This window comes from Callospermophilus lateralis, unplaced genomic scaffold (genome assembly GCF_048772815.1).
Source record: "Callospermophilus lateralis isolate mCalLat2 unplaced genomic scaffold, mCalLat2.hap1 Scaffold_122, whole genome shotgun sequence".
Classification (NCBI taxonomy): domain Eukaryota; kingdom Metazoa; phylum Chordata; class Mammalia; order Rodentia; family Sciuridae; genus Callospermophilus; species Callospermophilus lateralis.
This window is the reverse complement of record NW_027512409.1, coordinates 98,623-112,812: the sequence shown is the minus strand read 5'-3', so window position 1 is coordinate 112,812 and position 14,190 is coordinate 98,623. Positions and strand designations below refer to the sequence as shown.

Genomic DNA, 14,190 nt, shown 5'->3' with positions numbered 1-14,190 from the left:
CTGCAAACCAGGATAATAATACAGTTTTCTTTATAATAGGACTGAAATATTAATATCTTGATATGACAATGATGTCATTAAATTCAGCAGTCAGAGCAATTAAATATATTTTTAAAAAAAACCCTCAAATCATAGATGCAAATTCTTGCATAGTTTTCTGTCATATGGTGCTCAAAAAGAAGGGATAGAGGGTTTTTCATATTCTAACTGCTATAAAGTAATAGGATCATTGGTGGCCCACTAGCTTTTATTGAATGATTTTTTCTTCATTTGATTCTTTATTCTGATATATAATGTTAATAACTGCCTTGTTATTTTAATCACTGGTGGTATCCATTTTTTAATCTTAATGAAATTCTAAATGTTATTTCTTCTGGAAAAATTTCAACTTCCTAAGATTAATTGCTATACATTTTCACTTGATAAAAAGAAATTCAACCATCTAAACCATGTACTCTAACAAGAAGGTGCCATTTTTATCTTATTAAAATTTGCTTTTTTTTCCCAGAAACTCCTGTTGGATATACAATTCTTGGCCTGTCTTCTTTGATGTGCAGTATTTTCCAGGTTATTCAGCATATTTTCATGAACAACATCAATGATATAATACTTTTAATTTAAGTGGTCATGATAATATATGGTAAACTAGCTGGAAGTTTTATAAAATATTATTAATTTAAATAAAATTAGGAAAAAGAATTCTATTTAGTAAAACCACATGTGAAAGAGATCAAGTCTGGCCCCCAAATTATCTTTCTATGGAAGAGAGCAAACAGCCCGAACTTGGGTGATTGATGACTCCCCAAATATTTAACCAAACTCTTATAAAACAGGCAAACAGGTTGCAGTTTTATTTCCCTGATTTAGCTTATTTTAGTTGTTTAGTGATTTTGAAAGCAGCAAAACCAAAAATCAACGGAGCTTTCATTCTAAGTCAGACACTACTCTAAGCAGTCACTCCATCTTTAAAATACTCCTGTGAAGTAGAAACTAGTATTCTCCTCATTGTAAAGATGAGGAAGTGAGACTCCAGTAGCTTGATGTGTAGCCTAAGATTCCTCAGTTATTAGTTGTTGAAGCCCAACTGTAGTGATTGACCCTAAATATCAGAATATTCACATAAAATGCAAAGTCATGTAGGGCAAGCATTTTCAATGCCCTGGTAATTCCATGGAAACAACATCCAGGACAGGCTAAGTGCTGCACTTAGAATATTGAGGGGGGAGAATGCCAGACTGTTGACACAATTTAGATGGCAGAACTCCCACAATCTTTTTAGTATGAACAATGTACCCTCCTAAAATAAAACCTGCTCTTTGGACCTTCTTTGTTCTTCCAGAATCTCTGTAGTCAATTCTCTTTCTTCAAAATGGGTAAATCTAGATGTGTGATCTAGTGAACTTGAATAAGCATGGTCTTCCGTAGGTTATACCTTCAAGCCTACTAAAGGAAATGAGGACTGTTTAAAATCTTTCAAAAACAAAACAAAACAAATACATATAAGTATTTCAAGATACATTCACTCAAAAGGTACCACATTTAGAACCTAGGAAAACATTCAATTCATTATGAGCCCTCTACTTGGAATGTAGAGAAAGCAAAATCAAAACAAAATAGAAATGTAATCTAAACTGAAACCTTAGCATGGTTTACACAACAACAGCAACAAATCTCAATGTTATAACCTAACAATGCAGAATGAGAAAACTAAATTAGTTCTAAGTAGCTATTATCGTAACAAGCTTAAATCATTCCTAAAAATTGAAAATAAACAATAATAATCAAGATATAATCTCCTTGAACTTGGAAAAGAAATTCAATTTTTTTTAATCAAAGATTGAAAACCAAGCAGGAATTTAATTTACTTCGAATGGGGATAATTAACAAAATTTTGCGAGAAGTGAGGTGCTAGAAGACAGCCAGTAAATAAAAAGTAAAGATCGTGATATTCTTTGTGTTCTTTGAACATCATAAATTACATAAAAGGAGTTGCAAATAAATGTTAAATCAACAGTATGACTTGTTATAAAGGCATCTTTGAGGCATCACCAGATTCAGTTACAAAATGAAACAGCCAATCTTGATCTCCTCAACAAACCTTTAATGGCCCAACTTTTGGCATTAGTTTTAAATCTTTTATGCACTGAATTAAATTATCTTTTAAACCCCTCACCTTTGCTCACCCCAAACCTCAACAAAACTAAACAACATTCTAGTTTTTGTTACTTATATTAGAATAAACATCTAGTTCATCATTGGGGCAAAACTCAAAATGTGATAAAACCAGATATTATTTAAGAACATATTCAAGAAATGCTAATTTCATGAAGTCTCTTAACTTGACATTTTATGACCACACACTTAATAATTTCTGTGTTTAAGAATGAGAGCATGACTAGAAGTCTTTCTTTTTCCACTCTCTTCTCTCTCTGTCTCAAGGTCACAACTTAAAAGTAAATAGAATAGTTTTACCACTTTCACAGCTTTTTAAATGTGTTGAATCAGACAAATTGTTATAGCACTACAAAATCATGGAACATGTGAGTACAACATAATTGTTTAACCTGAATATAAACAAAATCTGCATAAATATTTAAGGATAAGTAAGAATGTCTGTCATTCTAGCATCTTCTGTAGCTAACTTCAAATAAACTACTCATCAAATCATCATGTTTCATGGAGTCCAAAATTCTACAAAGTTTGTTTTCTTCAAAGAATAATCATAAATTTACTAATTAAAATATTTTTAAAAATATTCTTCTTATTATTATTTTTTTAACCCGGGGAGACTTTATCACTGAGCCACATCCCCAATCCATTTGTTTTGTTTTGTTTTATTTTTGAGACAGGGTCTCACTAAGTTGCTGTGGGTGGCCTTGAACTTCCAATCCTCCTGTCTCAGCCTCCTATTCCTTAGGATCACAGATCTTCATCAGTGAGTCCAGCTATATTCTTAATTTTCATGGTAAAAACATTGGCAGGTTGATTTAAAAAATATCTACATGCAAAGAGATACCTGCACTCCTATGTTTATTATAATGCTATTCACAGTAGCTCAGGTATGGAATTGGCTGAAATGGCCCATGATAAAGAAGTGTCCATGAAAAAAGAAAATATACACAATGAGATAGTATTTGACAAAAAAAAATAAAATTTTGTCATTCATGGTAACATAGATGAAACAGGAGGATATTATGTTAAATGGAATAAGCCAGGCACAGAAACACAAATACAGCATGATCTCATACATGTGTAAATGTTAGAAAAGTTGAGCTCATAGAAGGGAGAACAGTATAGGCTTATAAAAGTAAGGAATAAGGAGAATAATTGGAGTGTGAATGATGAGTATCCAACTAGTTAGATTGGAAGAAACATTCTGGTGTTTTACAATACACAGTGTTTCTATAGTCAATTAGAAATGCATTGTAGTCAGAAGAATGGGATCCTAATTTGAATAAGTTATACTTCATGGATGTATAATATTTCAAAATACATTCTACTGTCATGCATATCTTAAAAAGAACAAAAGAAAGAAAAATGAAAAAGAAACAGAAAGGAATGCATTATAGCCAGGCAGAGTGGTATACCTGGAGTCCCAACACACAGGAGCTGAAGCAGGAAGATCACTTGAGTGCAGAAGTTCCAGACCAGTCTGGAAAGCATGGTAAGACATTGATTAAAAAAAATACAAGTATTGTATTCTTCAAAATAGTCAGAAAAGAAGATTTTGGAATGCTTCACCACAAACAATAGGAGGTTAAAGTGAGAAATATGCTAATAACACTAACTTCATCTTAACACATTGTATACATGAATCAATCACACTGCATCTCTTCAATATGTATAATTATTATGCAGCAAAATAACAAAGCACATCCACATTAATAAAACAGAGATATATAAAAGGTACCTTTCTGTACATGAGTAAAGCAAAAAACTGAGTATGTCAGAGTTTGGGATAAAGTTTTCTGAACACATTTTAGGAAAGTAAAGGGAGAATGGAGAGAGTCATCACAGCCACAGATATGGCCAGTGGCAGGCGGATTCCAACCTTAACCTGATGCTTTACTTTTATCACTTGAGAATCACAAAGTTTAAAAGTTAAAAAAGATAATTTCAGAATGATCTATTTTTTTTTCCATAAGCAAAAACAGACTGGAAAGATGAAGAGTGCTGAATTTGTAATCTTTTTTTTTTCCATACAAAGAGTGGCTCCCCTTTGTCCTTAAGATAAAACTAAAATTCCCTTCTTGGAACATAAGAACCTTAAAGTTCTGCCCTTGCTTAAGATGCATGTGAAACCACCTTGTCTTAGTCCCCCACTCTTCCCTGTTCCCCCAGAGTCTGAGTTAACAGTACGTCTCCAGTCAGCATAAATGCCCCCACCTTGGCAAAATTAACCAGCTTTTCTCTTGCCTTGGAATGCTCACACTGAGTGGTAAGTTCCAGAATGAGAGGGTTCATTTGTCTTCAATGATTTCTTGCCTACTGTTCTGCCCATAGTAGATGCTTAAGAAAAACATTTCATAGTTATTAAATAAGTATATGATATAGGACTTATGACTTAGTATTCTTTTGCACAAACATCAAATTCATCTTTATTCTCTCATTCTTGTCCCTCTATCCAAATTTTTCTCTATGCCCTTTTCATTCAATTTCCTAATAACTGTCAACTGTAATGCTTTCTCCATCCCATATGCCATTACTGCATTTTAGATAGTGAGCATTTCCCTTTTCTATTATTGCAAAGATCCATCAGTTAACTGACATTCCAATTCTATTCTTTTTTTACATTTTAATATTTTATTTACTTTTTAAAAATCATGGTAAGAACATGTAACCCCATCCTCCTGACAAATTTAAGTGTACAACACTGTGTGAAACTACAGGCACAATATTGTAAAGCTCTCCAGAATGTAATCAACTTACATAAATAAAACTTCATCATGTTTCTATTTTTGAACTCTGCAAAGATTGCTATATATCTCAGAATAGATTCAGAGTCCTACCACTTCTCCTCACCTCCTCTGCTACCCCTCTGCTTTGAACTCATCTCTAGCCTGTTATCCACAATAGTGCTTTGGCTGGTCTTCCAAAGTCCACTCCTAACCCTCTTACAGTTTATTCCCAACAGAGCCCCTGGTGTGATCATTTTAAAAGTTTTATGTCAGGGTCACTCTTCTGTCAACATAGGCAATCGATTCAAGTCTCCATATTGCCAACCAAGGGCTTGCATCATTTGCATGCTTTTATCTCTTGTCCATCTGTCTCCAGCTCTTTCAATCTATTGCAGCTTGTGGATATGCTTTTCTTCAAGCATCCAAGATGTACACTTGTCTTAGAATCTTTGATAAAATGCCTCTTCTAACCAAAATTCTTTCCACAGGTAAATGCTTCACCCTCTTTTTCTTTTCTTCATGTTTTCATCTGATTCTTACTTTCTCAATGTGATCGTTCATGAATACCTTTTTAATATTGCACATTGATAAGCATGTCACATTGATAAGCATGCCACTAGTATGTTCTGATACTTCCTTTCCCCCTTATACTTTAAAAATCATCTATAAGACGTACTGATTTTTCAGACATCATGTTAGAGACTCTATTTTGTGTGAGTGTTTTTGTTTTTTTTTTTTTTTTGGTATATTCCAAATGACTTAAAAAAATTCCTGGAGTGTTATAATAGATGCTCAATAAATATATCTTTAATGAGTGTAAATGTTGCACAGGGGCATTATGAAACTGTGATTTCAAGAAATAAAACTCAAAATTCTTCGGCAGCATATAGTGAAAATATCAACTTCTTTCATGAACAACATTTTAGACTTATTTGCTCTTTCTTTTTGTTTGATCCAAATTCTGTTTTCTATTATTAGCCAAAGTGATCGATAATCAATCCAATTTGTATAACCAAATGTAAACTAATGTGGGTTTGAGTATAATGGAAGTCTGCTTCTGGCAAGCATTCAGTATGGTAGGGTTTGGGCTTGGTTGCATAGCTACATAAATTCCCTGGTAAAATTCTTCAGCCATGACTTCATGGCAGGGCATTAATGTTCTTAATCTATCTTTGCAGTGAGTAGAAAAGTTGGGAAAACAGAGAAACACTTGCTACACTTCAGTAGATATTGGAGTTCAGAAATAACAGCAGTTCAAACACATATAAAGAAGGTAATGCTAGTCCATACAAATATAGACCAGAGGGCATTAGGTATGAACTAAAAACAAGGTCGAAAATCACAATAGAAAAAAGTGAGAAAAAGAGCAAGAAGAATTTAAAGCTAGGAAGTTGTAAATTAGCACCTTGGTGAGGAAAGTAAAAGCATGGCTAGGTGATAAACACAGATTCAAAGGTCCTAAGGAAAACAGACAAACAAAAAAAAAATTTTCAAACTGACAAAATAAGTTGGTTCAACTGATAAGTTGTATACTCATCCCTAGACACCAGCAGCCAGCCATAGGCATAGCTGATATAAGGCTTGACATTGCATGACAGGAAGTAGGTAGAATATCACCTCACTCCTTGCAGAGAGAAGATCTCTATCAATTTCTATTTTCTAAAAAAAATTGTTTATTCAGAATTGCTGGGCTCTGTTCTAACCTGTGTGATTTAACATTACTCTAGAAAGTAGTTTGAAGAAAGTTTACTAAGTTCAATTTGTTTACTTTCTCTCATTTGCTCACCCACCTGTAAATACACAGGGGGGCTCATACTCAATTGCCTTCTCAAATCCCACTCTGTAGAAGAGCCGTTCAAATATGTCCAGTGAGCTAACAGTATGACAAGCATACTCATTAAAATGCACTTCCTAAAATAAAAAAAAATGCAGATAATGAAAATTGTTTTCTGAAGTCTCAGGATATTATGCTGTTCTTATAAGAACCAAATTGATATTTTTGATATAACTACATTACTAATCAGAAAGCTTTTGGCTGGGCATGGTGGCATAAGCCTATAATCCTAGTAGCTTGGGAGGCCAAGGCAGGAAGATTGCAAGTTCAAAGCCAGTCTTAGTAACTTAATGATGTCCTAATCAACTTAGTAAAACCCTGTCTCAAAATAAAAAAGGACTGGAGATATAACTCAGTGGTTAAGTACCCCTGGGTGGTTTGATCTCTGGCACACACACACACACACACACACACACACACACACACACAGAAAAAAAAAAGCCTTTGAAATTTTTCTGAATATACTTTTTGAATTGTCTTATCTTAAAATATAGGTTTATAATGCTTTGAAATGCTTTGAAATAAATACAGATGTTCCAAGTACAAAAAGAGAAAGATGTCTCAATCTCAGACTTTAGAAAGAACTATACAAAGCTAGATACACTGGTGCACAGCTGTGATCCCCGCTATTCAGGAGGCTGAGGCAGGAGGATTGCAGGTTTAACCAGGCCTGGAAAACTCAATGAGACTCTGACTCAAAATAAAAATATAAATACATAAAAGAGTTGGGGGAACCCTCTGTGGTATAGTACCCCAGGATTCAATCCCAGTATCACCCCCCCACACACAAAAAAAGAGACAATGTAATTTGAATTTTGTTCATCAATGCTGATTAAAATCTCATGAAGAATTTTAACTATGTAGCTAATTTTCATGTATATATTTGGTCTTCACAGAAGCATATGGAAATGCATATTTAATTTGTCAGAGTTTTGCAAGTCACACCCACCTTCAGAATAATGTGCAAAGTAAAAATCTTCCATATGCTGGAAAATGGTTAGTCTATTATGCTGAGAGTAAAGAGGTATATATTTAACAAAATTCAAGAGAAAATTCTTGATCACTATGGATTGTTAAAGAAATATTAATGAAAATATCCCTGCATGCAAAAATTTAGAATTGAAGGTTTAAATTTATAATCAATTTTTTTCAATCATATCACTTAAGATAAAGTCTTACTAGGATCATATTCCCCTTACATTAAAAAAGTTCCACATACTTTTTAGGCATATATTGCCATGGTCAATGTCAAATCTTCTGAGCCCTGACCAAAGCTGATGGGAATAGGAAATGATGTGGGAACCAACAGCATGCTACCTGTACAGGAGCTGATCATAAAAGTGATGGATTAAAGGGTAATTCCTACCCAAATTATCTTCTTTGGAGAGTAAAAGCAGGTAAACAAAGATAAAATGGATCCCATAGTTTAGATGTTTGTCCTGAGCATATATTCCAAGTGTCCTGGGGTCTGTAAAGCTAACCCCAGTATTCGATGTCTCAGGACCCCCACTGGTCTGTGTGTGAAGAGTCCACATACAAGAGCCACCTACATACACAGTACATGTGACATGACAACAAACCTCTAGCCTGGCTCCTTTGGCACTCATAAAGAACATGATGAATACATGCACTTTGTAAATAAGAATACATTAAAAATTAGCAAGTTAGTTAAAAAAACCTGTATATTTCAAATGTCTCTTTCAGGAAAAAACTTGAAGCAATTAAAACAAAAGCTGAAGCTCTTTGATAAGTTTTACTTTTAATGTCTGAAAAGATCATTGACCCCCATATATCTTCAGAGACAACAGACTGCATTTTAGAACAAAAAATAAATTTTGAGGTTTCAAAGGATTTCAGTGTTCTTGAATTAATGATTATGTAATTATTATCTGAGAGTAGTGATTTGTGAACAGAAGTGGACTTAATGTATTTTTAAATACAGATAATTACTATTTTGGCTTAATTTAAGAACTAGGATTATTTTATCTCCTGAGTAGCAAAAAACAAACAAACAAAAAATAGATTATTTACTGAATTTATTTTAAACTGTGATCACACTTCCAAACAAATAAGTTATTTTTATGATCGCAGCTTAAACTCACCATACAGGAAAATTATTTGGAAAATTTTACATAGTTGAAACTGTCAAGCCAAGAAAACAAGAAATCCTTTCCTAACAATTTTTATAAAACAGTTTCTGAATGAAAATAAGTTTAGGTTATGTGTTATGATGCTACAGATGAGTGTTCTTTAAGTATGTTGCCCATTTCTGGACCCCTTGGAGGGACAATTTGAAGACCAAGACAGAGGACAGATGTAATGCATGAGTGTGGCTCTAGAAATAAGTGAGAGCTTGAAATCCTGATTTTACCACCATGTATAATTTCTAAAATATTTTATGATAATGAGGCAAAATTTAAAATGTTAAGTCAATAACTCAGATTCCATAAAAATTCTAGTAAAGAGATAAAGAGGAAAAGATCACTTGACATATCCCTTTAAAAAATGCCATTTAAATAATTCTTTCTTCTTTTTATACCTTCTTAAATTTATGAAATTTATGAAGTGAATCTCTCTTATAGGCAACATTTTCAGCTTTCAAAGTAACAGAGAGTGAATTTATTCACTTAGTTAACACTGTGTTCTATTTTACAGAGGATTTGTGTCTTTAGTTTCCTACCTCCTTGCTCAAGCTTTTCCCAAGAACCTCTGAGTTAGTCATTTTTGTCTCCACAGCTACTATGGAAAAATTAGTCTGAGAATTCTCCAGGCCCATTAATTAGAGTTGCCTTAGGACACATATTCTAATTTTGGGTTTTCTGTCATTTATCTCACTCTTTGAATATTTAAGTGATCTCTCTCCAAAAGGCCAGTAAGATTTAAAAATCATAAACAATAACCTTTTTTTAATTCCATCAAGAAAGTTTTATTTATTTAAATTTTTTTTTTAGTTATACATGGACACAATATCTTCATTTTGTTTATTTATTTTTATGTGGTGCTGAGGATCGAACCCAGTGCCTCACATGTGCAAGGCAAGCACTCTGCTACTGAGCCACAAGCCCAGTCCAAAAGTTTTATTTTTTAAGAAAGATTTTTGCACAGAAGTATTTTTTGGTTATATTTGCTTATGCTTTCTTAATCAATTAAGGATTGTTTCCTTAATTTTACATGAACAATGACCAGCTTAGAAAAATACCTGTGTCAGAGTAAAATGTGAACTTTATCTTATTAAATTTTTGAAATAGAAAATAGACACACACACACACGTGCATACATATATGCACACATATTCATATGCATACAGACATACTGGAAGTTCTCATCATCTAAAGACAAAAGGGAAAATGTCTCTTAATAAAATCAATTTTAAACCTAGCAAAGAAAAAAATTGTCACTGAAATGCATATTAAAATATAAAGTTAAAAATTATAAAAGATTTAAACTTATAATTTGACAACATTTAGATTAAATTTATAATATGCTCATCTTAAAAAGACAATATAGTAAATATAGGTTTCTTTTTTTGGCATGTACTTTGACAAAATGATACTGTAGCAAAATATAATCCACTTCATATTATGTTTAACTTTTCAGCATGACCTTTAAGGTAATAGTTTTTAAAGATTTTTTTTTAGTTACTCAGCATTTTCTTTATACTGTTAATATTCAAGTCATATGCTTTTGAAGTACCTTATCAAATCTCTTTTACCTAATCTACTAAGGATTCCTTGATAAATTCTCTCAGATGCTAATGGAAACATTATATTAATGACAATTTCAGAATCACATACCAATATTAAACTCTCCAATTCACTGTTACGTTGCTGGAATCCACTCTGCACCAAGGGACTGCCCATTCCCTTAATACTTTTCTTATCTCAGCCTTGATTAGTGTCTAAGCCTGCTGTTTAAGCACACACAAGGAATTCCCCCTTCCGTGGACTCTCACCTTCATCCTGTTCTTCCTCTTTCTTCAAGGCTTTAACTATGAAATTCTTGTACTATTAAACACATAGTCAATCATTTAAACACACACACACTCTCTCTCTCTCTCTCTCTCTCTCTCTCTCTCTCTCTCTCTCACACACACACACACACACACACACACACTTTAAAGTACTTGTTAAAGGGTGAATAATTAAAACAAGAAACGTTATTTGGATAGCATTTCATTGAAATAATATATTTAGACACTAGATGTCACCTTTCTTTGAGCAACAAAGATGACTTCACAAAGTGTAATATATATATGAGCAGTTACATTCATTCTGGTATACTCGATGTTCTCCATATGGTTCTCAGCTATCATACTGAATAATTTAACAACACAAACTCTCCATAGTCTCTCTAATGTTCTAAGAAAATTGAAAAAAAAAATTACAAGTGATGGAAGATTTGTTAAACATATTTAATTAGCTGATCCTCAAAGCCTAACAGCTAAAATATAATGATTAACTGGCAAGAGTTAGTCCTCATACAGGAACTTTTGAAGTTTAAGTTGTATTTAATCTCTGCGCTATACATATTTTCCACAAGCAATGTTTCTTCCCCTCATTTTTAAAATAATTTTACTTATTGAATATTATCCTAACATCTAAACAATGAGTCTTGCTCAACGTGATATTTTTGCCTTTCAAGTCTTCCTGTTGCTTACTCTAACACTCTTGTGGAAGGTGGTGTTTATTTGTAGCTTCATAAAAAAGTAAAATACATTCATGGAACACAAAGTAAAGTTTGGCAAAGCATTTCTTTTTCTCTCAGGGATACTGAACAGATTATATGAAAATAACAGATCCTTGTATAAATAAATCTGCTACTTTCCATCAGTAATTAAAAAGCTCTAATTCTCTAACACAAATCAAATACATTGCATGATACCTTGTAGAGGAGAGGAAATTAAGGATAGAAATTGGCAGCACTTGAATTAGTCACTAGGCATCACATTAAGAAAAGTTAAGAATGTGAGAAAACAACATGAATAAGCTCGGAACAGGGTTTCCAGCCAGGTGCAGTAAGTAACCCACGCCTGTAATCCTAGTGGCTCAAGTGGCTGAGACAGAAGGATCATGAGTTCAAAGCCAGCTTCAGCAACTTAGTGAGGCTCTAAGCAACTCAGTGAGACCCTAAAATACCAAAAAAACAAAACCAAAAACAAACAAACAACAACAACAACAACAACAACAACAAAAAGGCTGGGGATGTGCCTCAGAGCTCAGTGGTTAAGAACAGGATTTCCTTTAAGGCAGAATTTACTAGTCAAGCCTGATTTGAGTCCCAACTGTCTCCAGAGTGAATTGGATAAAATGCAATGCATATATTTTCAAAAAAGCTAAAAGCATTGCTCTCACACAAATACAAAGTGAACACGCAAGAAATATGTCATTCAACTCAGTAATTAATGGGAGAACCAGTGAGATGAAAAGGGCAGTAAAAAAGAAAGTTCAGGAATGGGGATTTATACAGTCAGTTGGGGAAAGATCTGTTGAAATAAACTTGGTGACAGGTAAAAATTATTTAAAATCCTATAATGTCACAAACTGTAACTCTAGAGGTTATCTTTACTGCATGAAAAAAATGATCTCCACTGGGCAGAAGTCTGTATGTTAGTATACAAATTTACAATGAGTAAACACAATATCTAGGAGTAAATATTATATAATTACCGAATAACATTAAAGAATGCCCCAATGACATTGTTAAAAATGTCACCCATCATTTTTTAAAATTTCTCTTATTTTGGATTCTTAAAATATAGCTCCACAAGTATCAATCACATATAGTAAAATGCTGAAGTGTTTACAATTAGTGCTTTAGATGCATCATCTCATTTTTTTCTCACAAAATTTGACTATGAGGTAAATGCTGATAATATTTCCATTAAGAGGCCTAAACAGATCAGCAAGAAGTCAAGCTAGAATATGAACCTGGTCTACTATAATTTAATTAAAGGAGAATAAGAAATGGCTAGGGTGGTGAGTCATCATACAAAAGCAGGAAACATCTTGGGTACCACCTATGTGGAAAATAATTGTGCTATGTGAGATGCTATCAATGGGATTTGCTAAAAATATAGAAGAGGACTTTTAAAATATGTATACTAACCTTATAATATATACTTGATAATGTTCTCTGAGTATTTGAGACAGAGAGAAAAATCTAATGTAGTAACAACAATGAAGATGTATGACTTATTAAATGTCTGTCTAAAGGAAATGTGCTCTTTAATTTAAAAATTTTAAAATTGTGAAGAAATTTTAGACACTATTAAATAAATAATAGAAAACCATTTTAAATTCCTAGGATTTATATATGCACATAACTTCAGAAATGTGAGGTGCTGCAAGACATATTACTAATTCCACTTCAATTCCTGTAAAGATTATACCACTCAGCCAGTGTCTGAAAGGATTCAGAAAACTAATCAAACATTATTATGTTATCTATTGGGAGTCTAGACAGTCTCCCCATCACACACATTCCAATACAACAAGAATAAAAAGGCTACCCCCCTGACTTCTCAGAATATTATTCCTTTATCTCCATACCAGATAAAAATAAAAGGAACAGTTATAAGTTCCTCAGTCAAATAAAAATGTGTAAATGTGTTGGTGTATTACATTTGCATTTATACTTTCTTTAAAACATAAAGAGAGTTATATAAAATAGAAAAGTACTACTTTTTTATGTCATCAGTGTTGTTCAGTGTTTAGCTTCTTCAGGTTTCATGGAAAATAAAATCTTTTAGGACAAAAGATATTCCCTACAAGCCATCCTGTAACATTTTATAGCTTTAAAGGTAGATTTAATTTTAATAAAACATGCCACGTTCAAGCCTCTATTAGGCACAGCTCTGGTATTCTTTGATTTATTCATCATTGTGAGGAATCCAAAATTTTCTAAAGTCTAATTTTTGAAAAACCAAATTCAAGCAGTCTTTTTTTCATATAACCATTTGCTCTAGCTGATTGCAGTGGCTCATTTTAGCATTGAAGCTTCCCTTTTATGACTAAATTTCTTGTTCAACCAATTGAAGTCTTTCAAAAGCGTTTATTTTTGATAAAACATTTTAATGTTAATAGAGTAGTAAAATAATTGCAATCCAATCCTGATTCCCATTGGATAGCATCTTAGAAATTTCTGTAAATTTTTCATACTATGAAAATGCATTTATTTGTTCATCGCCAAAGAAGAATTTGAAGATGGTACTCACGTAGGTTTTATTGTGTGGGCATGCTTTTCATGGACAAAGGCACCAGCAAGACCTCCTGCTCCTGCATTTAAATACTGGATGGAAAATTAGTTAAATTTTATGAATCTACCTAAATATATTAAAATAAACAATATCATAGTTTTTAAATAAAAATATAACATTTTACTTTAAAATTTTTGAACGTTTGAAATAAAACAGAATCCTGGGGAATCTTATTAAATGAAAACCTAATGAAAATTTGTATT

General features: G+C 32.8%; 1 pseudogene; it reads right to left on the bottom strand.

Annotated features, from left to right (window-relative positions):
- The window catches only part of LOC143640114 (kynureninase-like), a 76,087-nt pseudogene that overhangs the window by 17,389 nt on the left and 44,508 nt on the right, over positions 1–14,190 (bottom strand).